The sequence below is a fragment of the Salmo salar genome, chromosome ssa27 (genome assembly GCF_905237065.1).
Source record: "Salmo salar chromosome ssa27, Ssal_v3.1, whole genome shotgun sequence".
Taxonomy (NCBI): Eukaryota; Metazoa; Chordata; class Actinopteri; order Salmoniformes; family Salmonidae; genus Salmo; species Salmo salar.
Genome location: NC_059468.1, coordinates 18,294,411 through 18,320,157, shown reverse-complemented (window position 1 = coordinate 18,320,157; position 25,747 = coordinate 18,294,411). Strand labels below are relative to the sequence as shown.

At 48.7% G+C, this 25,747-nt stretch overlaps 1 protein-coding gene across 2 annotated transcripts in view; it reads right to left on the bottom strand.

Annotated features, from left to right (window-relative positions):
* Positions 1–25,747, bottom strand: part of LOC106588635 (AT-rich interactive domain-containing protein 1A) — a 134,838-nt gene that overhangs the window by 84,874 nt on the left and 24,217 nt on the right. The gene's annotated exons all lie outside the window — the stretch shown is intronic.

Genomic DNA, 25,747 nt, shown 5'->3' with positions numbered 1-25,747 from the left:
AGAGAGTAGCCAGCCCTGAGAGAGAGAGAGAGCGAGCAGCCCTGAGAGAGAGAGAGGGGAGCGAGCCCTGAGGAGAGAGAGAGAGAGCGAGCGAGCCCTGAGAGAGAGAGAGAGAGAGAGAGCGAGCCCTGAGAGGAGAGAGAGCGAGCCCTGAGAGAGAGAGAGAGAGAGCAGCGTGAGCCTTGAGAGAGAGAGGGGAGGAGCCGGAGAGAGAGAGAGAGAAAGAAAGCCCTGAGAGAGAGAGGAGAGAGCTCTGAGAGAGAGAGAAGGAGTGAAAGGAATTTGAGAGAGAGAGAGAGAGCGAAAGCAGCCCTGAGAGAGAGAGAGAAGAGAGCGAAAGGCAGCCCTGAGAGAGAGAGAGCGAGCGGGAGCTGAGAGAGAGAGAGAGAGAGAGAGAGCGAGCGAGCCCTGAGAGAGAGAGAAGAGAGAGCGAGGAGCCTGAGAGAGAGAGAGAGAGAGAGAGCGAAGAGACCTGAGAGAGAGCTTAGCCGAGCCCTGAGAGAGATGGTAGAGAGAGAGCCCTGAGAGAGAGAGAGAGAGGACAGCGCAGCCCTGAGAGAGAGAGAGAGAGAGAGAGAGAGCTAGCCAGCCCTGAGAGAGAGAGAGAGAGAGAGAGAGAGAGTGAAGCAGCCCTGAGAGAGAGAGAAGAAGGAGAGAGAGCGAGCTGCAGCCCTGAGAGAGAGAGAGAAGACGAGCGAGCCCTGAGAGAGAGAGTTGAAGGAAGAGCCCTTGGAGAGAGAGAGGAAAGGGAACAGCCCGAGAGAGAGGAGAGAGGGAGAGAGAGCGAGCAGCCGAGAGAGAGAGAGAGAGAGAGAGAGAGAGAGAGCGAAAATGAGCCCTGAGAGAGAGAGAGAACAACACCCTGAGAAGAGAGAGAGAGAGAGAGCTTGAGCGAGCCCTGAGAGAGAGAGAGAGAGCGAGCGAGCCCTGAGAGAGAGAGAGAACGAAACGAGCTCCTGAGAGAGAAGAGAGCGAGCAGCCTGAGAGAGAAGAGAGAGAGTGAGCTCTGAGAGAGAGAGAGAGAAGAGAGCTTGAGCGAGCCCTGAGAGAGAGAGAGAGAGCGAGCGACCGAGAGAGAGAGAGAAACGAACGAGCTCCTGAGAGAGAGAGAGCGAACGAGAGAGAGAGAGAGAGGAGCTCTGAGGGGAGAGAGAAGCTGAGAGGGGAGAGCGAGCCCCAGAGAGAGAGAGTGAGAGCCAGCCCTGAGAGAAGAGAGAGAGCGACGAGTGAGAGAGAGAGAGAGAGCAGACCTGAGAAGGAGAGAGAGAGCGGAGCGAGCGCCAGGAGAGTAGAGAGAGCAGCGAGCCCTGAGAGAGAGAGAGAATGAGCGAGCTGAGAGAGAGAGAAGAGAGAGAGCGAACAGCCCTGAGAGAGAGAGAGAGAGAGACGCAGCGAGCCCTGAGAGAGAGAGACGAGCCAGCCCTGAGAGAGAGAGAGAGCTGGAGCGAGCCCTGAGAGAGAGAGAGAGAGAGCGAGTGAGCCCTGAGAGAGAGAGAGAGAGAGAGCTAGCGAGCTCCTGAGAGAGAGAGAGAGAGCGAGCTAGCCCTGAGAGAGAGAGAGAGAGCGAGCCCTGAGAGAGAGAGAGAGAGAGCAGCGAGCCCTGAGAGAGAGAGAGCTGTTTGAGCTCCTGAGAGAGAGAGAGCGAAGAGCCCTGAGGAGGAGAGAGAGCGCGAGCGAGCCCCTGAGAGAGCGTAAAGAAATAGCCCTGAGAGAGAGCGAGGCGAGCCCTGAGAGAGAGCGCGAGCGAGCCCTGAGAGAGCGAGCGAGCCCTGAGAGAGCGGACAGCCCCAGAGAGAGGAGAGAGAGCCTGAGAGAGAGAGAGCGAAGAGCCCTGAGAGAGAGAGAGAGAGAGCAGCGAGCCCTGAGAGAGAGAGAGATGAAGAGCCCTGAGAGAGAGAGAGCCAGCGAAGCCCTGAGAGAGAGAGAGCGAGCTGAGCCCTGAGAGAGAGAGAGAGTGAGTTTGTGCCCTGAGAGAGAGAGAGCGACAGCCCTGAGAGAGAGAGAGAGCGAGAACGAGCCCTGAGAGAGAGAGAGAGAACTAACGAGCCTGAGAGAGAGAGAGAGAGAGCGAGCCTGAGAGAGAGAGAGAGAGAGCGAACCGAGAGAGAGAGAGAGAGGAGAGAGGAGGAACTTTGAGAGAGAGAGAGAGAGAGAGCGAGTCCTGAGAGAGAGAGAGAGAGGGCGAGTCCCTGAGGAGAGAGAGCGAGGAGAGAGAGAGAGAGAGAGAAAGGAGCCCCTGAGAGAGAGAGAGAGAGAGAGCAATAGAGAGAGAGAGAGATGAACGAAGAGCCTGAGAGAGAGAGAGAGAGAGTAGAGTGAGAGAGAGAGCGAGCTGATGAGAGGAGAGAGAAACTGAGAGAGAGAGAGAGCGAGTGAGAGAGAGAGCCTAGAGGAGAGAGAGAGAGAGAGAGAAGAGCGAGGAGCCCTGAGAGAGAGAGAGAATAGAAATTTTTAGAGAGAGATTGATGAGAGAGAGTATTTTGAGAGAGAGAGAGAGAGAGTTTAGTTTGTGCCTAAGAGGGAGAGAGAGAAAGAGCCCTGAAGGAGAGAGCGAGCGAGCCCAGAGAGATGAGAGATGAGACCCTGGAGAGAGAGAGAGAGGTTTTTGCGAGCCCTGAGAGAGAGAGATGAGAGAGCTCGTCTGAGAGAGAGAGAAGAGAGAGAGAGCTGAGAGAGAGCATGGTTTAGAGAGAGGAGCCGAGAGAGAGAGAGAGAGAGGGGGGACGAGCCTGAGAGAGAGTAGGACCGAGAGAGAGAGAGAGAGGACGAGGAGCTCCTGAGAGAGAGAGAGAGAGCGAGCCCAGAGAGAGAGAGAGAGAGAGCGAGCTCTGAGAGAGAGAGAGAGAGAGAGCGAGCCCGAGAGAGAGAGAGAGAGAGGGGAGAGAGAGAGAGAGAGTGAGAGAAGAATGAAGGAAATTTGAGAGAGAGAGAGAGCTGAGCCCAGAGAGAGAAACCTGAGAGAGACAGAGAGGCTTGAAATACCCAGAGAGAGAGAGAGAGAGAGAGAATGAGAATGAGAGAGGAGAGAGAGAAGACCCAGAGAGAGAGAGCCCTGAGAGAGAGAGAGAGCGTGAGGAGGAAGCCTGGGGAGAGAGAAGAGAGAGAGACGAGGCGAGCCTGAGAGAGAGAAAAGAGAAAGAGAGATGGAGAGAGAGAGAGCCAGAGAGAGAAGAGCGAGAGGGAGAGAGAGCCCTGAGAGAGAGAGAGAGACGAGAGAGAGAGACTGAGAGAGAGGGGACTGAGAGAGAGAGAGAGAGCCTGAGAGAGGAGAGAGAGCCTGAGAGAGAGAGAGAGAGAGGACTGCCTGGAGAGAGAGAGGAGCGAGCCCAGCCTGAGAGAGAGAGAGGAGAGAGAGAGAGCGATGGGAGAGGAGGGAGAGAGCTGAGAGAGGACTTGAGAGAGAGAGGAGACGAGGAGAGAGAGAGGAGCAGAGAGAGAGAGAGAGAGGAGCGAGCGAGAGAGAGAGACCAGAGAGAGAGAGAGAGAGAGAGAGGGGAGAGAGCGAGAGAGAGAGAGAGGAGTGAGAGAGAGAGAGAGATGAAAGAGAGAGAGAGAGAGAGCGAGCCCTGAGAGAGAGAGAGAGAGAGCTTGAGAGAGAGCAGAGAGAGAGAGAGAGAGAGAGAGCGAGCGAGCCCTGAGAGAGGAACTGAGAGAGAGAGAGAGAAGAGAACCTGAGAGAGAGAGAGAGAGCGAGCCCTGAGAGAGAGAGAGAGAGAGAGAGCGAAAGGAGGAGCCCTGAGAGAGAGAGAGAGTAGCTGAGAGAGAGAAGAGAGATGAGAGGAGAGAGCTGAGAGAGAGCCAGAGAGAGAGAGATGAGAGAGCCAGAGAGAGAGAGCCTGAGAGATTGTGCCTGAGAGAGAGAGAGAGCGAGCGAGTGAGAGAGAGAGTGAGAAGCGAGAGAGAGAGAGCGAGAGCCCTGAGAGAGAGAGAGAGTTTGAGAGAGAGAGAGAGAGAGAGAGATAGAGCCCCTGAGAGAGAGAGAGAGAGAGCGAGTTCTGAGAGAGAGAGAGAGCAGCCCGAGAGAGAGAGAGAGAGCGAGGCGAGCCTCTTGAGAGAGAGATAGAGAGAGAGCAAAGAGTGAGATGAGAGCATGAGAGAGAGTGAAGGAGCGAGCCCAGAGAGAGAGAAGCGAGGCTGAGAGAGAGAGCGGGATGCAAGAGAGAAGGCGGCGAGCCAGAGAGAGCAGCGAGCCCTGAGAGAGAGAGAGAGAGGAACCGAGAGAGAGAGAGACTGAGAGAGAGAGAGAGAGACTGAGAGAGAGGAGAGAGTGAGAGTCTGAGAGAGAAGAGAGCTGAGAGGAGAGACGAGCCAGAGAGAGAGAGAAAGCGAGCCCTGAGAGAAGAGTTAGAGCCAGAGAGAGAGACATTTAGGCCAGAGAGAGAGAGAGGCTGAGAGAGAAAGATTTTTTAAAGAATTTTTACGATTGTGATGCCAAAAAATTAAGTTTTTGTTTTTGGGATAAAATTTTTTTTTTAGAAAAAAAAAATTAAAACATTGAAAGCACCAGAGAGAGAGAGAGAGAGCGAGCAAGAGAGAGTTTGAGCGAGGAGCCCTGAGAGAGAGAGAGCGAAGAGAGAGAGACCTGCTCCAGAGAGAGAGAGAAGAGTGAGTCCTGAGAGAGAGATGAAAGAGAGGAAAGGGAGAGGAGTGAGAGAGAGAGAGCGAGTAACCCTGGAGAGAGAGAGAGAGGAGAGGGGAGGAGAGAGAGAGAGAGAGAGAGAGAGAGAGAGAGAGAGAGAGAGCCGAGAGAGAGAGAGAGAGAGAGAGAGACTTGAGAAAAGAGAGAGATGAGGGAGCCTGAGAGAGAGAGAGATGATCTGGGAGCTTGAGAGAGAGAGTGAGCCGAGAGAGAGAGAGAGAGAGCAGCGAGCCCTGAGAGAGAGAGAGAAGAATGAGAGAGCAGGAGAGAGAGAGAGCAAGCGAGCCGGAGAGAGAGAGAGGAGGAGAGCCGAGAGAGAGAGAGAGCAGAAGCCCTGAGAGAGAGAGAGAGAGAAGGAGTGAGCTCCTGAGAGAGAGAGAGAGAAGAGGACCGAAGAGAGAGAAGCGAGTGAGAGAGAGAGAGAGAGCGAGACAAGAGAGAGAAGCGAGGATGAGAGAGAGGAGCTGAGAGAGAGAGAGAGAGAGAGAGAGAGAGAGGAGCCTTGAGAGAGAGAGAGAGAGAGAGAGCGAGTAGCCCTGAGAGAGCAGAGAGAGAGAGGAGAGAGAGTTTGAAGTGAGCCCAGAGAGAGAGTGAGAGAGAGAGAGATTTGAGCATGAGACCTGAGAGAGAGGGGGGAGCAGCCTGGAGAGAGAGAGAGATTGAGAGAGCAGAGGAGAGAGAGAGCCTGAGAGAGAGAGAGAGAGAGAGAGAGAGGAGAGAGCCCCTGAGAGAGAGGAAACGAGGACTGAGAGAGAGAGAACAGGAAGAGAATGAGAGAGAGAGAGAGAATGAGAAAGGAGAGGAGAGAGAGAGAACGGGAGAGAGAGAGAGAGAGAGAGAGAGCGAGCTGAGCCCCTGAGAGAGAGAGAGAGAGAGAGAGAGGCGGAGCCCTGAGAGAGAGAGTTGGGAGAAGAGACGAGCCCTGAGAGAGAGAGAGGAGAGAGAGAGAGCCGAGAGAGGAGCGAGCCTGAGAGAGAGAGAAGAGGAGCCTGAGAGAGAGAGGGAAGAGAGAGATCCTGAGAGAGAGAGAGAGCGCGACCGAGCCTGAGAGAGAGAGGAGAGGGAGGGAGAAAGAGAGAGAGAGCGAGCCCTGAGAGAGAGAGAGAGAGAGAGCAGCCTGAGAAGAGAGAGAGCGAGAGGAGAGAGCGAGTACTGAGAGAGAGCGAGACCAGAGGAGAGAGAGAAGAGAGAGAGAGAGAAGAGCGAGAGAGAGATGAGAGAGAGAGAGAGGAGAGAGAGTGAAGAGATTTAAATTTTGTTTTGAGTATTGATTTTTTATTTAGCTTTGTTTGAGCGAGAGAGAGAGAGAGAGGAGGACGAGAGAGAGAGAGAGTGAGAGAGGAGGGGAGAGAGAGAGAGAGAGCCCTGAGAGAGAGAGAGAGAGAGAGCTCCTGAGAGAGGAGAAGAGAGAGAGAGAGAGAGAGACGAGCTTGAGAGAGAGAGAGAGAGAGCCCTGAGAGAGAGAGAGAGGAGAAGAGAGAGGGGGAGAGAGGGAGAGAGAGAGTGAGAGAGAGACCCTGAGAGAGAGTTGAGCGAGCGAGCCCTGAGAGAGAGAGAGAGAGAGCGAATGAGGAGAGAGAGAGGAGAGAGAGAGAGAGCGAGAGCCTGGGGGGGGGGAGAGCAGAGAGAGAGAGAGAAAATGAGACTGAGAGGAGAGAATGGAGAGAGTCAGAGAGAGCGAGCGAGACTCCTGAGAGAGAGAGAGAGAGTGAGGAGCCGAGAGAGAGAGGAGAGAGAAAGTGAGAATGAGAGAGGCGAGCAGATGAGAGAGCCCTGAGCGCAGCTTGAGAGAGAGCGAGCGAGCTTCCTGAGAGAGAGAGAAGAGACCTGAGAGAGGAAAGAGAGAGAGATGAGAGAGAGCGAGAGTGCAGAGAGAGAGAGAGACACAGCCCTGAGAGATAGAGAGACTTGAGAGAGAGAGAGAGAGAGTGAGAGCCTGAGCCCAGAGAGAGAGAGAGAGGAGGAGCCCTGAGAGAGAGAGGAACTGAGAGAGAGAGAGGGGGGAGAGTTGAGAGAGAGAGAGAGAGAGTCTGAGAGAGAGAGAGAGAGAGAGAGCTGAGCCTGAGAGAGAGAGAGAGAGCGAGCCCCAGAGAGAGAGAGAAGTGAGAGAGCAGAGATTGAGAGAGAGAGAGAAGCGAGCCCTGAGAGAGAGAGAGAAATGAGCCCGAGAGAGAGAGAGTGAGCGAGCCTGAGAGAGAGAGGAGAGAGAGCCTGAGAGAGTTTGAGAGAGAACTGAGAGGAGAGAGAGAGAGCGACGAGGAGAGAGAGAGAGAGAGAGAGAGCGAGGAGAGAGAGAGAGAGAGAGAGAGAGAAAGAGGATGAGAGAGAGAGAGAGGAGAGAGAGAGAGAGAGAGACCTGAGCCAGAGAGAGAGAGCCTTGAGAGAGAGAGAGAGAGAGCCCTGAGAGAGCCAGAGAGAGAGAGAGAGAGAGAGGAGTGAGAGAGAAAGAGAAGCGAGCCCTGAGAGAGAGAAATGAGCCGAGAGAGAGAGAGAGAGAGAGAGAGCCAGAGCCCTGAGAGAGAGAGAGAGAGAGAGAGTTTAGAGAGGATGAGCGAGAGAGAGAGACTGAGAGTAGAGATGAGCGAGCCCTGAGAGAGAGAGAGAGAGTATATATATATTTATGTTCCTATATATATATATTGTTGTCCTTATATATATATATGGTTTGCTTGCGCCCCTATATATATTTGTTCTATATATATATATATATATATATATTGTTTTTATATATATATATATTGATATATATATTAAGTTATATATATAGTGGTCCTTATATATATATATATATATATATATATTCGATATATATATATATATATATATATATAATATCCCTATAAAATATATATATATATATCTTATATATATATATATATATATATATTTATACCTATATATATATATATGTTTATATAGGAGCGAGAGAGAGAGAGAAGCGAGCCCTGAGAGAGAGAGAGAGAGAGCGAATGAAGCCCTGAGAGAGAGAAAGAGAGAGTGTTTAGCTAAGTGCGAGAGAGAGAGAGCGAGACAGAGAGAGCTGAGAGATGAGAGAGGGAGAGAGAGAGAGAAGAGAGAGAGAGAGAGAGCGAGCGAAGAGCCCTGAGAGAGAGAAGAGAGAGGAGACGAGAGACTGAGAGAGAGAGACGACGAGAGAGAGAGAGAGATGAGAGTAGAGCCAGAAGAGAGAGAGAGAGAGAGCCTGAGAGAGAGAGAGAGAGCAACGAGCCCTGAGAGAGAGAGAGAGAGAGAGAGAGAGCAGAGAGAGAGAGAGGAGAGAGAGAGGAGAGCTTGAGAGAGAGGAGAAACAGAGAGAGAGAGGAGGAGCCCTGAGAGAGAGAGAGAGCGAGCCTGAGAGAGAAGGGAAAGAGACCCGAGAGAAAAGAAAAAAAAAAGGAAAGAAAATGAGAGAGAGAGAGAAACGAGAGAGAGAGAAGAGAGAGAAAGAGAGAGAGAGAGAGAGGAAGAGAGAGAGAGAGAGAAGACTGAGAGAGAGAGAGAAGAGAGAGAGAGAGAGAGAGAGAGGAGACAGAGAGAGAGAGCGAGCTGTGAGAGAGAGAGAGAGAGAGAGCAGCCCGAGAGAGAGAGAGAGAGAGAGAAAGCCCTGAGAGAGAGATAACGAGAGAGAAGAGTGAGAGAGAGAGAGAAAGCCCGAGAGAGAGAGAGAGGAGTGAGAGAGAGAGAAGAGAGAGCGAGCCGAGCCAGAGAGAGAGAGAGAGCCCTGAGAGAGAAAGAGAGAGAGAGAGAGCCCTGAGAGAGAGAGAGAGAGAGAGAGAGAGAGCAAGCCGAGAGAGAGATAAAGAGAGGAAAGAGAGAGAGCCAGAGAGAGAAAAGAACCCTGGAGAGAGACAAGGAGAGAGAGACGAGAGAGAACGAGAGAGAAAGAGAGAGAAAGAAGAGCAGAGAGAGAGGAGACTTGAGAGAGAGAGAAAAAGAGAGGAGGAGAGAGAGAGAGAGAGAGATGAGCGAGCCCTGAGAGAGAGAGAGAGAGGGCGAGCCCCAAGAGAGAGAGGAGAGAGAGAGAGAGGAGCCGAGAGAGAGAGAAGAGAAATGAAGCCCAAGAGAGAGAGAGAGCGAGCTGAGAGAGAGAGAGAGAGAGGGAGAGAGGAGAGAGAAAAAATGAAAAGAGAAAAAAAAAAAAAAAAAAAAAAAAATAAAAAAAAAAAAAAAAGCAAAGAGACGAGAGCCCTGAGAGAAAGAGAGAAAAGAGCCCTGAGAGAGAGCCCTGAGAGAGAGAGAGAGGAACTGAGAGAGAGAGAGGGAAGCCCGAGAGAGAGAGAGAGAGAGAGGAGGAGGAGAGAGAGAGGAGAGAGAGAGAGAGAGACGAGGAGACCAGAGAGAGAGAGAGAGGAGCCTGAGAGAGAGAGCGAGGCCCAAGAGAGAGAGCGAGGAGCCTGGGAGAGAGGAGCGAGCCCTGAGAGAGAGCAGAGACCTGAGAGAGAGAGAGAGAGAGAGAAAAGGGCCGAGAGAGAGAGAGAGGAGAGAGAGAGAGAGGAGACGAGAGAGAGAGAGAGCGAGAGAGAGAGAGAGAGAGAGAGCAGAGAGAGAAGGAGAGAGAAAGAGCCCGAGAAAAAGAAGAGAGAGAGAGGACGGAGAGAGAGAGGGAGAGAGAGGAGCGACCCTGAGAGAGAGAGAGGGAGAGAGAGGAGGACCCTGAGAGAGAGAGAGAGAGCGAGCGAGCCTGAGAGAGAGAGAGAGGAACCTGAGAGAGAGAGAGACGAGAGAGAGAGAGAGGAACCGAGAGAGAGAGAGAGAGCGAGCTGAGAGAGAGAGAGAGAGCGAGCCTGAGAGAGAGAGAGGAGAGGAGAGAGAGAGGAGCCCTGAGAGAGAGAGAGAGAGAAGGAGGCCTGAGAGAGAGAGAGAAGCCTGAAGAGAAAGAAGAGAGCCTGAGAGAGAGAAAAAAAAAAAGAGAAAAAGAGAAAAAAACGAAAAAGAGGAAAAAAAGAGAGAGAGAGAAGCCTGAGAGAGAGAGAGAGAGAGCCCTGGAGAGAGAAAAAGAGAGGAGAGAGAGAGAACTGAGAGAGAGAGAGAGGAGGAGAGAGAGAGAGGGACGAGAGAGAGAGAGAGCGAGCTGAGAGAGAGAGAGAGAGAGAGCCGAGAGAGAGAGAGAGAGAGAGAGACGAGTGAGAGAGAAGAGAGAGAGCCCCGAGAGAGAAGAAAGAAGAGCCCGGAGAAAAAAAAATATAAAAAAGAAAATATATATATATAATATAAAAAAAAAAAAAAAAAATAATAAAAAAATATATAATATTATAAAAAATATATAAAAATAAGTCATAAAAAAAAAATTATATATATATAATATTTAAAAAATAATAAAAGGAGGGAGGAGGAGAGAGAGAAGAACAGGAGAGAGAGAGAGAGACGACGAGAGAGAGAGAGAGAGAGAGAGGAAGAAGAGGAGAGGAAGAGAGAGAGAGAGATAAAAGAGAGAGAGAGAAAAAAAAAAAAAAAAAAAAAAATAAAAAATAAAATAAAAAAAATATAATAAATAGAAAAAATAAAAAATATAAATTGTCCTATATATATATATATATGATTTGATACAAAAAATATATTTAATAAAAATAAAAAAAACCTAAAATTGAAGAGAGAGAGAGAGAGAAAGAGAGAGAGAGAAGCGAGAGAGAGAGAGCCGAGAGAGAGAGAGAGAGAGAGAGAGCGAGCCCGAGAGAGAGAGAGAGAGAGAACAGAGTGAGAGGAGAGAGAGAGAGAGAGGAAAAGAGAGAGAGAGAGCGAGGCCGAAGAAAGCGAGACCAAAGAAGCACAAAAAAGCCCGAGAGAGAGAGGAGTGAGAGAGAACCGAGAGAGGAGAGCCTGAGAGAGAGAGAGGAGCGACCTAGAGAGAGAGAGAGAGAGAAAGAGCGAGCCTGAGAGAGAGAGAGAGGAGAGAGGTGAGAGCAGAGAGAAGAGAGAAGCGAGCTCTGAGAGAGAGAGAGAGAGAGAGAAAGAAAGAGAGAGAGAGAGGAGAGAGAAAAGAGACAGAGAGAGAGAGAGAAAGAATAAAAATGATCAGAAGAGAAAAGAGAAAAGAGAAGAATTTAAAAAAAAGAGAGAGAAGAGAAGCCCGAGAGAGAGAGAGAGAAGAGCCCGAGAGAGAGAGAGAGAGAGGAGAGAGAAGAGAAGAGGAGAGAGAAGAGAGAGAGAGAGGAGAGAGCCGAGAGAGAGAGAGACGAGAGAGCACCCGAGAGAGAGAAGCAGGAGGAGAGAGAGAGAGCGAGAGAGAGAGAAGGAGCGAGAGAGAGAGACCAGAGCCCTGAGAGAGAGAGAGAGGAGTGAGAGAGAGAGAAGAGACCTGAGAGAGAGGAAGAAGCTGAGAGAGAGAGAGAGGAGCCCTGAGAGAGAGAGAGAAGCCCTGAGAGAGAGAGAGAAGCTTGAGGGAGAGAGAGAGAGAGGAAGAGGGAGGAGAGAGGAGAGAGAGAGAGAGAGAGAGAGACTGAGAGAGAGAGAGAGAGAGAGAGCCCTGAGAGAGAGAGAGAGAGAGAGAAGCGAGCCCTGAGAGAGAGAGAACAGCCCGAGAGAGAGAAGCAGGAGAAACGAGGAAAAAGAGGAGAGAGAGAGGAGCCTGAGAGAGAGAGAGAGGAGCGAGCCCTGAGAGAGAGAGAGAGAGAGAGAGAGAGGACCGAGAGAGAGAGAGAGGAGAGAGAGAGAGAGAGAGAGGAGAGAGAGAGAGAGAGGAAGAGCCCTGAGAGAGAGAGAGAGAGAAAGAGTGAGAGAGAGAGAGAGGAGCCTGAGAGAGAGAGAGAGAGAAGGAAAGCCTGAGAGAAAGAATGAGAGAGAGAGAGCGAGCGAGCCTGAGAGAGAAAAGAGAGTGGAGAGAGAGAAAGAGCCTGAGAGAGAGAGAAACCGAGAGAGAGAAGAGAGAGAGAGCGAAAGAGAGGAGAGAGAGCTGGAGAGAGAGAGCGAGCCCTGAGAGAGAGAGAGAGAGAGAGGAGCCCTGAGAGAGAGAGATAGAGCGAGCCCTGAGAGAGAGAGAGAGCGAGCCCTGAGAGAGAGAGAGAAGGAAGACGAGAGAGAGAGAGAGAGAGAGAGAGCCGAGAGAGAGAGAGCCTGAGAGAGGGAGAGAGAGAGAGAGCGAGCCATGAGAGAGAGAGAGCCCTGAGAGAGAGAGAGCGGGAGAGCGAGCCCTGAGAGAGAGAGAGCCCAGAGAGAGAGAGAGCCCTGAGAGAGAGAGAGAGCCCTAAGAGAGAAGACCGAGAAAAAAAACTAAGAAAAAAAAAAAAAAAAAATACATAAAATACACAAAAAATATTCCAAAAAAAAATATAATATCAAAATATAATATAAATCCATATATATAAAAAAAAATCACAAAACATATTCCAAAAAAAAAAAAAAAAAACAAATAAATATTATCAAGCCCATATAAATAATAAAAATATCACAAAAAATCAAAATAAAAATAAATTGAGGTTGCAAATTAAAAAAAACATATAATCTCACAAAAAAAAAAAGAATAAAAAATAAATAGAAATAAATAAATTTATCAATATTTCAAACGAATTAGTCATAATATTATAGAGAGAAGAAAAGAAGACAAGAGAAAAAGAAAAATAAATAAAATAAAATATATATATAAATAATAAAAAGAAAATAAATCAAAAATATAAGTTCTCATAATTGAACATAAACAGTAGGAAAACACATAATATAGATAAAAAAAAATATAAAATAAAATAAACCAAATAAAAAAATAAATAAAAAACATAAAAAACAAAAAATAAACAAAAAAATATATAATATAGCAAAATCATAGTAATACCAAAAATAATAAAATTCATAATAAAAACCAAAATACATATATAAAAAATTCACAATAAAATAAAAAAAAAAAAAAAATAAATAACACAATAAATAAAAAATAGAAAATTCAAAAATCAATATTACATATTAAATAACATATAATTACATAATAATACCCATATAATCCACAATTCGTCAAAAAACAAAAAATAATACAAATCAAAACAATCCCAAATCAATATAACATATATATAATAAAAAAAACAAATAAAAAAATCAATAAAAAATACAAATCCAATTATAGATAAAGTCCAAATATAATATTTACATGATTATAATAACAAAATAAATATAATAAAATAATTCAATAAAATTCCATATTAATATCCACAAATATATAAAAAAAGAATCAATATAATATAAAGTAAAACAACCACAAAATAAAAATAAATAATAAAAAGAAAAAAAATATAATAAAAAATAAAATTAAATATAAAACAAATATATAAACAAATAAATAATAATATCCAAAATAAAATAAAAAAAAAAAAATAAAAAAATATACAAACAAAATTATCATATAAAAAATACATAAACCACAACATATAAAAACACAACAAAAATTCCATATGCCGTACAGGGCAAAATATTATAGTTGAATATACTCGTGTCCAGAATAACGCAAAATTTTACATACCCCGCTCGGATCATCATTATATTATTCGTGCGCCCGTGCACAACAAATTATCTGCGTTGCACACAGTACCGAACAATTAGGTCGTTACATATTCGGTGAAAACACACGTATTCGCGCGCACATAAAATCCTCCAACTCCGCGCTGTCCAAGCCGTCGTTCAAAATCAACTTGTTACGATTCGGTCCACATCGATTCCGCCCGTATATAGTCACAACGTCAAAATCCGCCATATTACTCACATAATAATGTGATTGGGAACGTCGGCAACCGAATTCGATTCCAGACGCGCAAAAGCGTGAATTCGGGCAAGCTCTCGGATATCCCAATGTTCGCGCGATAAGTGGTCCAGAGAGCGCGAGCGAGCCTAGAGAGAGAGCGAGCTGAGAGAGAGAGCGAGCGAGCTGAGAGAGAGAGCGCGAGCGAGCCGAGAGAGAGAGCGCGAGCGAGCCGAGAGAGAGCTCGCGAGCGAGCCGAGAGAGAGAGCCCTAATCTGCTCTGTCTTGTTCAGTTGTGCTGTCGGGACAGAGCCGCTAGATGCCTGGACACAGACTCTACCTACTGCTGCCATTCACCAGACTGGTCCCTCATCACAGTGAGAGATGGAGAGAGGGAGGGTGAATGAATGAGTAGAGAGGAGATGGTTGAGTAAACGGGCTGGGGGCAAAGACTATTTTCCACAAAAAAACACAAAACAGACCCCTACACGAGCCCCAACAACAACCCAAATACGTTATGCAGTAAGGCTAAGCTAGCGCAACATGGAGAGAGAGAGTGAAAGCCAGTGCTGCATCTCCTCTGCTCGGTGACAGCCATTTTGTGTTTCCAGCTAACATGGGAACTTCAATAGAGCTTGATTCCATCTTTTACAGCGAGAAAACGGCCAAACTAAAATAGAAAAACACTTGTACATTTTTTCGAAAGACGAAGTTAAAATCCCTAAGGTCCAGTCTTAAGAAGCCGTGTTGTGTGTAAAGCAGCTACTAGCATTACCATATCGCTCCAGTCTCCTGCTTCCACCCCACTTCCATTCACACTCGAATGTATTCCATTTACAGACGACTTCAGCAAGTCCATCCCATTCGTCTACTCGACAGTCTTTTTATACAACGGCAGTCCCAAATGGTACCTTATTCCCTATTTAGAGGACTACTTTTGACCAGAGCTCTATGGGCCGAGGTAAAAAGTAGTGCACTAAATAGGGAATAGGATGCCATTTCAGGCACAACCCAAGAGAAGCAGAAAGTAGGGGAAATTGGAGGTGGTTCGTGTGCTATGATATCACCAGGCAGTCAGTAAGATCATGTGACCTAGCTGCTATCTGGAGTTCAGCTCACAGTCACCGACTCTCAATGAACCCCCTCTCCATTTCCCTATGGCTTTCTTGCTACCTCTCTCCCTCTCTCCCTAGCTCATCCGCTCACTGCCTGTCAAGTTTCCTGATCTCAGTCCTCTGTAAACAAAGAGGATCTCACACACACGTGAGAAGGGAGCTGCGTCTCTGGGGCTGCCATGGTAACCATACTCCACATGGTTTCCACATTAGTGCAGAGACCTCTCCTCTCCTCTCCTCTCCTCTCTCCCTGTGAGACTGCCGGGGTCACGGTGCAGTCAGCTACTATACAGAGGAGCTGTCATTGTTACAGGAAGCTCAAACAGACCAAACCCATCCTCCCTCCCAGCTCTGCACACACACACTTTAATTACACACACAGCGCCCGGTGGCCTGACACACACACACACACACACAGCAGAGGTAAAAACCTTCAAGCGTTCAGCAGTGTTTGTTTACATCAGTCATAGTGCTGGTCTACTAAGTGAATAGTACATGTTCCTTCCGTTACCGTTACTATGGGTAATGCCTGCTTACTATGGGTAATGCCTGCTTACTATGGGTAATGCCTGCTTACTATGGGTAATGCCTGCTTACTATGGGTAATGCCTGCTTACTATGGGTAATGCCTGCTTACTATGGGTAATGCCTGCTTACTATGGGTAATGCCTGCTTACTATGGTTAATGTGTGTCTCTGATCTCCTCAGAAGAGGTGAAATTACTTTTCCCATGACCCCATTTCACTATCAAACAACATCCCACATGAGTTCACTTCCATTGATTTCTCCCCACTGCTTCAGTGCATATCCACTACCTGGACCCATACAATCACGGTAGTCCCATGACGACTGTACTGCAGCCGTTTTACAGGTTTAATATCACAGCAACTATCTATTTTCAGATTTGCCTTTCTGTGGGTATGTGGCTCCACCTTCGGACAGCAGCGTACAGGGCTGGGGTAACCCTTCATGGTCAGGGTAGAGGGTAAGGGATGTCCCCTGCGTACAGGGCTGGGGTAACCCTTCATGGTCAGGGTAGAGGGTAAGGGATGTCCCCTGCGTACAGGGCTGGGGTAACCCTTCATGGTCAGGGTAGAGGGTAAGGGATGTCCCCTGCGTACAGGGCTGGGGTAACCCTTCATGGTCAGGGTAGAGGGTAAGGGATGTCCCCTGCGTACAGGGCTGGGGTAACCCTTCATGGTCAGGGTAGAGGGTAAGGGATGTCCCCTGCGTACAGGGCCGGGGGTAGGGTGTTCTGGGTAGGCCAGTGTGGGTGTAGAGAGAGCCACAGCCCCAGCTCTGGGTTGGCTAGGCTGAGCTCCACCATAAGGGGGCACTCCCATCCCACAGTGGAGAAAGAGAGGAAGAGTAGAAGAGGAGAGGCAGCCCTCAGCCTCATACAGCACAGCAGCCATTACCGTTACAGAAACACATCAAGAGAAACTCATTCAACCAACTGGTAGCTGTACAACATAAAGCCAACCATACCCACACGCCATACAATCCACCACAACACTTTACTGAGGCGTCGACCTAAACAATCGTAGAATATCCAAATATTCAAGCAGGGGATACTTGATTACGTCGGCATGCAATTCAATTTAAAATCATCCCACCCCCTAGTTTCTGCCCTGAGGGCAGGTGAGGTAGCAGAGCCAGTAACGCCCAAACCAAGGTGCCGTTCTCTCCTCTAGCCAAGGTGCCGTTCTCTCCTCTAGCCAAGGTGCCGTTCTCTCCTCTAGCCAAGGTGCCGTTCTCTCCTCTAGCCAAGGTGCCGTTCTCTCCTCTAGCCAAGGTGCCGTTCTCTCCTCTAGCCAAGGTGCCGTTCTCTCCTCTAGCCAAGGTGCCGTTCTCTCCTCTAGCCAAGGTGCCGTTCTCTCCTCTAGCCAAGGTGCCGTTCTCTCCTCTAGCCAAGGTGCCGTTCTCTCCTCTAGCCAAGGTGCCGTTCTCTCCTCTAGCCAAGGTGCCGTTCTCTCCTCTAGCCAAGGTGCCGTTCTCTCCTCTAGCCAAGGTGCCGTTCTCTCCTCTAGCCAAGGTGCCGTTCTCTCCTCTAGCCAAGGTGCCGTTCTCTCCTCTAGCCAAGGTGCCGTTCTCTCCTCTAGCCAAGGTGCCGTTCTCTCCTCTAGCCAAGGTGCCGTTCTCTCCTCTAGCCAAGGTGCCGTTCTCTCCTCTAGCCAAGGTGCCGTTCTCTCCTCTAGCCAAGGTGCCGTTCTCTCCTCTAGCCAAGGTGCCGTTCTCTCCTCTAGCCAAGGTGCCGTTCTCTCCTCTAGCCAAGGTGCCGTTCTCTCCTCTAGCCAAGGTGCCGTTCTCTCCTCTAGCCAAGGCTACTCTCAACCCCTAATATTCTATAAAGGTGTGTTCCATTCCCAGCCCCATCTCCCCCGAGACCACCACGAGCCTGCTACTTAATACAGGAGACCATATGGGGATTGTAATTCATGGACAAGGTAGAGGAGGAACGTGGGAAGGGGACATCATATGAAAAGAACAGATTGCTATTATAACTGCTATGGTTTTTTTTCAAACAGCATAATAAGCTAAATCAATATTGCTCAGCTGTTCTTTTCCGATTTCTAGATGATTATGGGTCACATGTTTATTCATGAAATAAATAGTCTACCTGACTAGGTATGTTTGTAAACATTTGCCTAATTGAGGTTCTCTATTGGCAACAGACACACACACACACTGCAGCAACCTGTGTGCAATACAGAGCAGAGAGAGAGGGGGAGGTCTGATTGCTGTGAATAATGGGGCTAGGGTGTGTGTGTTTATATGTGTGTGTGGGGGGGGGGGGGCTTTTGTACTGATCACAGTGGTAGAGGAGAGTCCCAGAGCTCAGCACAGATGCCCCAGTGAGGCAGGCAGCTGCCCAGGCCAGGGTGAGGGGTGCTGGGATACAAGGGGCTGGGAGGGACCAGGGTCTGCCTAGCCTGCCTGATACTAGGGGCTGATCTGGGGGGCAGGGAGGGACCAGGGTCTGCCTAGCCTGCCTGATACTAGGGGCTGATCTGGGGGGCAGGGAGGGACCAGGGTCTGCCTAGCCTGCCTGATACTAGGGGCTGATCTGGGGGCAGGGAGGGACCAGGGTCTGCCTAGCCTGCCTGATACTAGGGGCTGATCTGGGGGCAGGGAGGGACCAGGGTCTGCCTAGCCTGCCTGATACTAGGGGCTGATCTGGGGGGCAGGGAGGGACCAGGGTCTGCCTAGCCTGCCTGATACTAGGGGCTGATCTGGGGGGCAGGGAGGGACCAGGGTCTGCCTAGCCTGCCTGATACTAGGGGCTGATCTGGGGGGCAGGGAGGGACCAGGGTCTGCCTAGCCTGCCTGATACTAGGGGCTGATCTGGGGGCAGGGAGGGACCAGGGTCTGCCTAGCCTGCCTGATACTAGGGGCTGATCTGGGGGGCAGGGAGGGACCAGGGTCTGCCTAGCCTGCCTGATACTAGGGGCTGATCTGGGGGGCTGGGAGGGACCAGGGTCTGCCTAGCCTGCCTGATACTAGGGGCTGATCTGGGGGCAGGGAGGGACCAGGGTCTGCCTAGCCTGCCTGATACTAGGGGCTGATCTGGGGGGCAGGGAGGGACCAGGGTCTGCCTAGCCTGCCTGATACTAGGGGCTGATCTGGGGGGCAGGGAGGGACCAGGGTCTGCCTAGCCTGCCTGATACTAGGGGCTGATCTGGGGGGCAGGGAGGGACCAGGGTCTGCCTAGCCTGCCTGATACTAGGGGCTGATCTGGGGGGCAGGGAGGGAGGAACCACAGCTTGTCTGCCTGATACCAGCCACCAAAGCCATACACGATACTGGAGCACCAGCTCTCGGACCAACAGGCTCTGAGACAGTTTCTACCCCCAAGCAATAAGACTGCTACATAGCCAGACTGCTACATAGTCAGACTGCTACATAGTCAGACTGCTACATAGCCAGACTGCTACATAGCCAGACTGCTACATAGCCAGACTGCTACATAGTCAGACTGCTACATAGTCAGACTGCTACATAGCCAGACTGCTACATAGCCAGACTGCTACATAGCCAGACTGCTACATAGTCAGACTGCTACATAGTCAGACTGCTACATAGCCAGACTGCTACATAGCCAGACTGCTACATAGCCAGACTGCTACATAGCCAGACTGCTACATAGTCAGACTGCTACATAGTCAGACTGCTACATAGCCAGATTACTAAATAGTCAAATAATGGTACCTGATCTATCTGCACTGACCCTACTCACTCACTAGACTATTCAGAGCATGTGACAAATATAATAATTGGAGGCTGCCTGCCTGCCTGCTTCTCCAGAGCAACGCCCCTCCCACCGATGACAGACACCCAGGAACAACCCAAAGTAGACTAGAGGGCGCTGCCAAAGCCCTTCAACTGACTGACACAACTACTGTTCCTCAGAGCAGAAAAACAAAGGTGATTTAATCTAAAAGAGCATTACTTTAAAAACTAAATCATAAGCGGTTCTGGTGCATCTAAATTCCCCTTCCAAGCAAACACCACTTGGGAAGAGATGGAGCAGAGAGGAGAGGACAGATAGTGCTGCAGTCAGCCACAGCCTTTGTGCTGCCAAACGAGCTCAGCCCAGCAGAAATGGAGGGAGAGGGAGGGGCGTGCTTATGAGAGAGAGCGTGAGAACATGTGTGTGTGCACAAGAGCAAAAAGCAGGCTGGGTTTACCAGCTCCAAAACCATTCACTGAGGAAAATCCAAACAACACACTTAGTCAGCAGATTGAATTTTCTCAAGAACATTAATTAAAAATCACGTATGTGCAGACGGGGGAAGGAGAGAGAGAGGGAGAATGAGATGGCGCAGAGAGGGGAGGGGGGTGAGAGAGAGAGAGAAAACGAGTAGAGAAACTGTCTCTCTCAGTCAACCCAGGAATCTGAATAAGGCACGTGGACACAGGAAGCCCCAGAATAGCAACAGGAAACACGCCCAGGAAACTGAATACTGCAACGACAGGCAGAGCAGAGAAGCTCGCAAAACAAGGCTGAGGCGAGCAGCGTTTCAAAAGCTGATTTACAGAGGGAGAGACAGAGGAGTGATTCCTCATGAAACCAGGAACATGAAAGGGCCATGATTTGGGGCATTTTCCTGATATTTAATCCACAGAATGGTATTTTGGAGGAAGGATTGTTGACATATAGCAGACATTTGTATCTAAAAGCACAATTGAAAAATCTAAACATGAATATTGAAGAAAAAAATTTGGGGGAATTGTCCAATTTTTCTACATATCGTTGATCATAATATACTCTATGGGCATATTAAAAGTTCTGAGATCTCTGCTACTTTTACAGGTATGATCCAATTTGTAAGTATTACCAAGAGGGAACGTGAACATGGATTTTCACATTCTGCTGGTGATTTGCAATTTTTAAAATGGGCCATTCGAAAGGAAAGGCAAAAGAAGGGTTGGAGAGAAGAAAAAGTGACCCGGCCTAGCTATGCAGAATGCTCCAGAGCAGTGTGGCACCAACAAGCTGTACTGCTGGAGAGAGGAAAAAAACACTACAAGTCATGGAGGTCTGTTTGGGAGATGCGGGTGGACTGCTAAAGGCGTCTGCACGCATCCCAGGCGAAACAGTTCGGAAGAGTCCGCGCATATATTAATGACAACAATGTGTGACGTTTGTTTGTTTTGGGATGTTGGTAGCCGAAGTCTCCTCGACGGTGATTGGTCAACAGTATGGGTTCTTCAATAAAGTCTTGTCATTCAACGAGAGACTAATCATTTTAAGTGAGAAATACTGCACCAAGCTCAAACATCTCCTCTGCAAAAATGTCTAAATTAATTACCCGATTTCTTGATTTATCTTGGATTAATTCTGTCTATTTTGAGGAAGAGTATACCGGCTACGGCGTCTCAAAACTAACACACCTCAAGCGAATGTCTTCCCTGTAGCTCAGTTGGTAGAGCATGGTGTTTGCAACACCAGGGTTGTGGGTTCGATTCCCACGGGGGGCCAGCACAGAAAAAAAATGTATGAAATGTATGCATTCACTACTGTAAATCGCTCTGGATAAGAGCGTCTGCTAAATGACTAAAATGTAATGTAAATGTAATGTTTTGTAAGGGTTTAAGCAAGCACACTCCGAGCTGAGTTCTGCTAGGCACCAGCCCAACTGAAGCATGCCGACGCCTTAACAGTGATGCAAGCCACTGGAATTCCTGTGTGAAGGAATCTAAGGGCGGGGCCCAATTGGGCTTTCCTCTCTCACAAACACACACGCTAGACAACACAGCCCCCCAACACAACGACAGACACATCACAGCCCCCAACACAACGACAGACACCGAGTCCTCCACACATCACAGCCCCCCAACACAACGACAGACACATCACAGCCCCCCAACACAACAACAGACACCGAGTCCTCCACACATCACAGCCCCCAACACAACGACAGACACCGAGTCCTCCACACATCACAGCCCCCAACACAACGACAGACACCGAGTCCTCCACACATCACAGCCCCCCAACACAACGACAGACACATCACAGCCCCCCAACACAACGACAGACACCGAGTCCTCCACACATCACAGCCCCCAACACAACGACAGACACCGAGTCCTCCACACATCACAGCCCCCAACACAACGACAGACACCGAGTCCTCCACACATCACAGCCCCCAACACAACGACAGACACCGAGTCCTCCACACATCACAGCCCCCCGGGTGCACCTGAGTTCCTCTGTGGAGATGAGAGAACCTTCCAGACAGACAACCAGCTCTGCAGCACCCCACCAATCTGGCCTTTATGGTAGAGTGGCCAGATGGAAGCCACTCCTCAGTAAAAGGCACGACAGCCCTCTTGGAGTTTGACAAATGGCACCTAAAGGACTCTCAGACCATGAGAAACAAGATTCTCTGGTCTGATGAAACCAATATTGAACTATTTGGCCTGAATGCCAAGCGTCACATCTGTTTTTCATGGTTCGGGCTCGGCCCCTTAATTCCAGTGAAGGGATATTTTAACAGTACAGCATACAATGACATTCTAGACGATTCTGTGCTTCCAACTTTGTGGCAACAGTTCCTTTCCTGTTTTAGCATGACAATTCCCCAGTGCACAAAGCGAGGTCCATACAGAAACGGTTTGTCGAGATCAGTGTGGAAGAACTGGACTGGCCTGCACAGAGCCCTGACCTCCACCCACCCCATTGAACACCTTTTGGATAAATTGGAACACCAACTGCAAGCCAGGCCTAATCACCCAACATCAGTGCCCGACCTCACTAATGCTCTTGTGGCTGAATGGAAGCAAGTCCCCGCAGCAATGTTCCAACATCTAGTGGAAAGCCTTCCCAGAAGAGTGGAGGCTGTGATAGCAGCAAAGGGGAACCAACTCCATATTAAATGCCCAAGATTTTGGAATGAGATGTTCGACGAGCAGGTGTCCACATATTTTTGGTCATGTAGTGTTCATTTGAACTTGAGTACCTTGGATTAGCTGAGAGGTCATTGGTGGGAAACACTACTGTAAGAATGTGTTCACCAGAAAGGGGAGGGTGTGTGTGTGTGTGTGTGTGTGTGTCCATGCCTACACTGGAACAGCATAAGCTGATGCATTTCAAACAGAAAAGGGAAACGTTATTAAAAGAATTCAAGTGAAGTGAACAGAATAAAGGCAGTATGGGGAACAACACTATGTTGAGCTCAACAGTAAGAAAGAGAGAGTGTGTAGTTCAGTTAGCGGCCCGGCTGAAAACAGCTCAACAGTAAGAAAGAGAGAGTGTGTAGTTCAGTTAGCAGGCCGGCTGAAAACAGCTCAACAGTAAGAAAGAGAGAGTGTGTAGTTCAGTTAGCGGCCCGGCTGAAAACAGCTCAACAGTAAGAAAGAGAGAGTGTGTAGTTCAGTTAGCGGCCCGGCTGAAAACAGCTCAACAGTAAGAAAGAGAGAGTGTGTAGTTCAGTTAGCGGCCCGGCTGAAAACAGCTCAACAGTAAGAAAGAGAGAGTGTGTAGTTCAGTTAGCAGCCCGGCTGAAAACAGCTCAACAGTAAGAAAGAGAGAGTGTGTAGTTCAGTTAGCAGGCCGGCTGAAAACAGCTCAACAGTAAGAAAGAGAGAGTGTGTAGTTCAGTTAGCAGCCCGGCTGAAAACAGCTCAACAGTAAGAAAGAGAGAGTGTGTAGTTCAGTTAGCAGGCCGGCTGAAAACAGCTCAACAGTAAGAAAGAGAGAGTGTGTAGTTCAGTTAGCAGGCCGGCTGAAAACAGCTCAACAGTAAGAAAGAGAGAGTGTGTAGTTCAGTTAGCGGCCCGGCTGAAAACAGCTCAACAGTAAGAAAGAGAGAGTGTGTAGTTCAGTTAGCAGGCCGGCTGAAAACAGCTCAACAGTAAGAAAGAGAGAGTGTGTAGTTCAGTTAGCGGCCCGGCTGAAAACAGCTCAACAGTAAGAAAGAGAGAGTGTGTAGTTCAGTTAGCAGCCCGGCTGAAAACAGCTCAACAGTAAGAAAGAGAGAGTGTGTAGTTCAGTTAGCAGGCCGGCTGAAAACAGCTCAACAGTAAGAAAGAGAGAGTGTGTAGTTCAGTTAGCAGGCCGGCTGAAAACAGCTCAACAGTAAGAAAGAGAGAGTGTGTAGTTCAGTTAGCAGGCCGGCTGAAAACAGCTCAACAGTAAGAAAGAGAGAGTGTGTAGTTCAGTTAGCGGCCCGGCTGAAAACAGCTCAACAGTAAGAAAGAGAGAGTGTGTAGTTCAGTTAGCAGGCCGGCTGAAAACAGCTCAACAGTAAGAAAGAGAGAGTGTGTAGTTCAGTTAGCAGGCCGGCTGAAAACAGCTCAACAGTAAGAAAGAGAGAGTGTGTAGTTCAGTTAGCAGGCCGGCTGAAAACAGCTCAACAGTAAGAAAGAGAGAGTGTGTAGTTCAGTTAGCAGGCCGGCTGAAAACAGCTCAACAGTAAGAAAGAGAGAGTGTGTAGTTCAGTTAGCAGCCCGGCTGAAAACAGCTCAACAGTAAGAAAGAGAGAGTGTGTAGTTCAGTTAGCAGGCCGGCTGAAAACAGCTCAACAGTAAGAAAGAGAGAGTGTGTAGTTCAGTTAGCAGGCCGGCTGAAAACAGCTCAACAGTAAGAAAGAGAGAGTGTGTAGTTCAGTTAGCGGCCCGGCTGAAAACAGCTCAACAGTAAGAAAGAGAGAGTGTGTAGTTCAGTTAGCAGGCCGGCTGAAAACAGCTCAACAGTAAGAAAGAGAGAGTGTGTAGTTCAGTTAGCGGCCCGGCTGAAAACAGCTCAACAGTAAGAAAGAGAGAGTGTGTAGTTCAGTTAGCAGGCCGGCTGAAAACAGCTCAACAGTAAGAAAGAGAGAGTGTGTAGTTCAGTTAGCAGGCCGGCTGAAAACAGCTCAACAGTAAGAAAGAGAGAGTGTGTAGTTCAGTTAGCAGGCCGGCTGAAAACAGCTCAACAGTAAGAAAGAGAGAGTGTGTAGTTCAGTTAGCAGGCCGGCTGAAAACAGCTCAACAGTAAGAAAGAGAGAGTGTGTAGTTCAGTTAGCGGCCCGGCTGAAAACAGCTCAACAGTAAGAAAGAGAGAGTGTGTAGTTCAGTTAGCAGGCCGGCTGAAAACAGCTCAACAGTAAGAAAGAGAGAGTGTGTAGTTCAGTTAGCAGGCCGGCTGAAAACAGCTCAACAGTAAGAAAGAGAGAGTGTGTAGTTCAGTTAGCAGGCCGGCTGAAAACAGCTCAACAGTAAGAAAGAGAGAGTGTGTAGTTCAGTTAGCAGGCCGGCTGAAAACAGCTCAACAGTAAGAAAGAGAGAGTGTGTAGTTCAGTTAGCAGCCCGGCTGAAAACAGCTCAACAGTAAGAAAGAGAGAGTGTGTAGTTCAGTTAGCAGGCCGGCTGAAAACAGCTCAACAGTAAGAAAGAGAGAGTGTGTAGTTCAGTTAGCAGGCCGGCTGAAAACAGCTCAACAGTAAGAAAGAGAGAGTGTGTAGTTCAGTTAGCAGCCCGGCTGAAAACAGCTCAACAGTAAGAAAGAGAGAGTGTGTAGTTCAGTTAGCGGCCCGGCTGAAAACAGCTCAACAGTAAGAAAGAGAGAGTGTGTAGTTCAGTTAGCAGGCCGGCTGAAAACAGCTCAACAGTAAGAAAGAGAGAGTGTGTAGTTCAGTTAGCAGGCCGGCTGAAAACAGCTCAACAGTAAGAAAGAGAGAGTGTGTAGTTCAGTTAGCAGCCCGGCTGAAAACAGCTCAACAGTAAGAAAGAGAGAGTGTGTAGTTCAGTTAGCAGCCCGGCTGAAAACAAACAAGAAACCAGCTCAACTGGTCCAGCTGGTTTCAACCTCGCTGCCAGCCTGCATGCCGGCTGCCTGGTTTTCCCCTTTCTCATGCTGGTTGTTGTAGTTGTTCTTCAACCAGGACTTGACTACCGTCAGTTAGGCTTGTGAGTTCCCACAGGAATATGCAGCAGACCAGAACAGACAGCCAGGTGCTGACAGCCGAACAGCCTAGTCTGGACGTGCAGTGGCTGAGGTCGTGTTGCCTTGCTAAAGTTAAATAATGTCCATCATGTTATGGTGAAACCAAAACGGAAATGTCCACAGTGTGAACAATGACGTTTTCTAAAGTCTGATTTTAAAAGACAGATCTAAGCTATCCTAAATCTACGTACCTGAAACAATGATCAACTACCAATGTGCTCTGATCTGCTTGGGCTATCTGTTGGCATTGGCTAAGGCAACACTGGCTATATGATATGGCTGAGGCTGCCAGTGTTCTATCTGCCTGGCTGGCTGGCTGGGTTTCTGTGGCTGCATGTCTGGCTGAAAGGCAGCATGGCTAATGTTGGCGGGACTAATCTGCACACTGTGTCATGTGCACTCCACGGGGGGAAGGTAGGGGAGGGCTGGCAGTGAGCAATCTGATGGTTCAGACCTCTGCCAGATGAATGGCTCTCATAGCCAATCACACACAGCCGATGGGGGAATCCCTAGGAAACAAATAACCTCCTTGGCCAATGGCGGAGCCCGGAGATGAAGAAATAAACATATAAAGAAATAAAGAAATGAAAAGAGGGGGACATCCTGAGGACATCCCCCACTGGCACTGAAATCTCTCTCTCCCTCCTCTCACTGTTTAAGGCATCTGCTTGCACTTCCTCACTCCCCTCCCTCCCTCCCTCCCTCCCGCTTTCTCTCCCCCTCATTAATGATCTCATTTTCCCCGGCAGACTTGTTCTCTGTCTAAAGCCTAGAAACAAGCACACATACTGACTCCTACTGAACTGTCACGCTCTTTCACACAGAGAGAGAGAGAGAGTGGTCCAAGGTCAAAACCATTCAGTTTCATAATCATTTAGCTTATCGTTTCCAATCTGGGAATA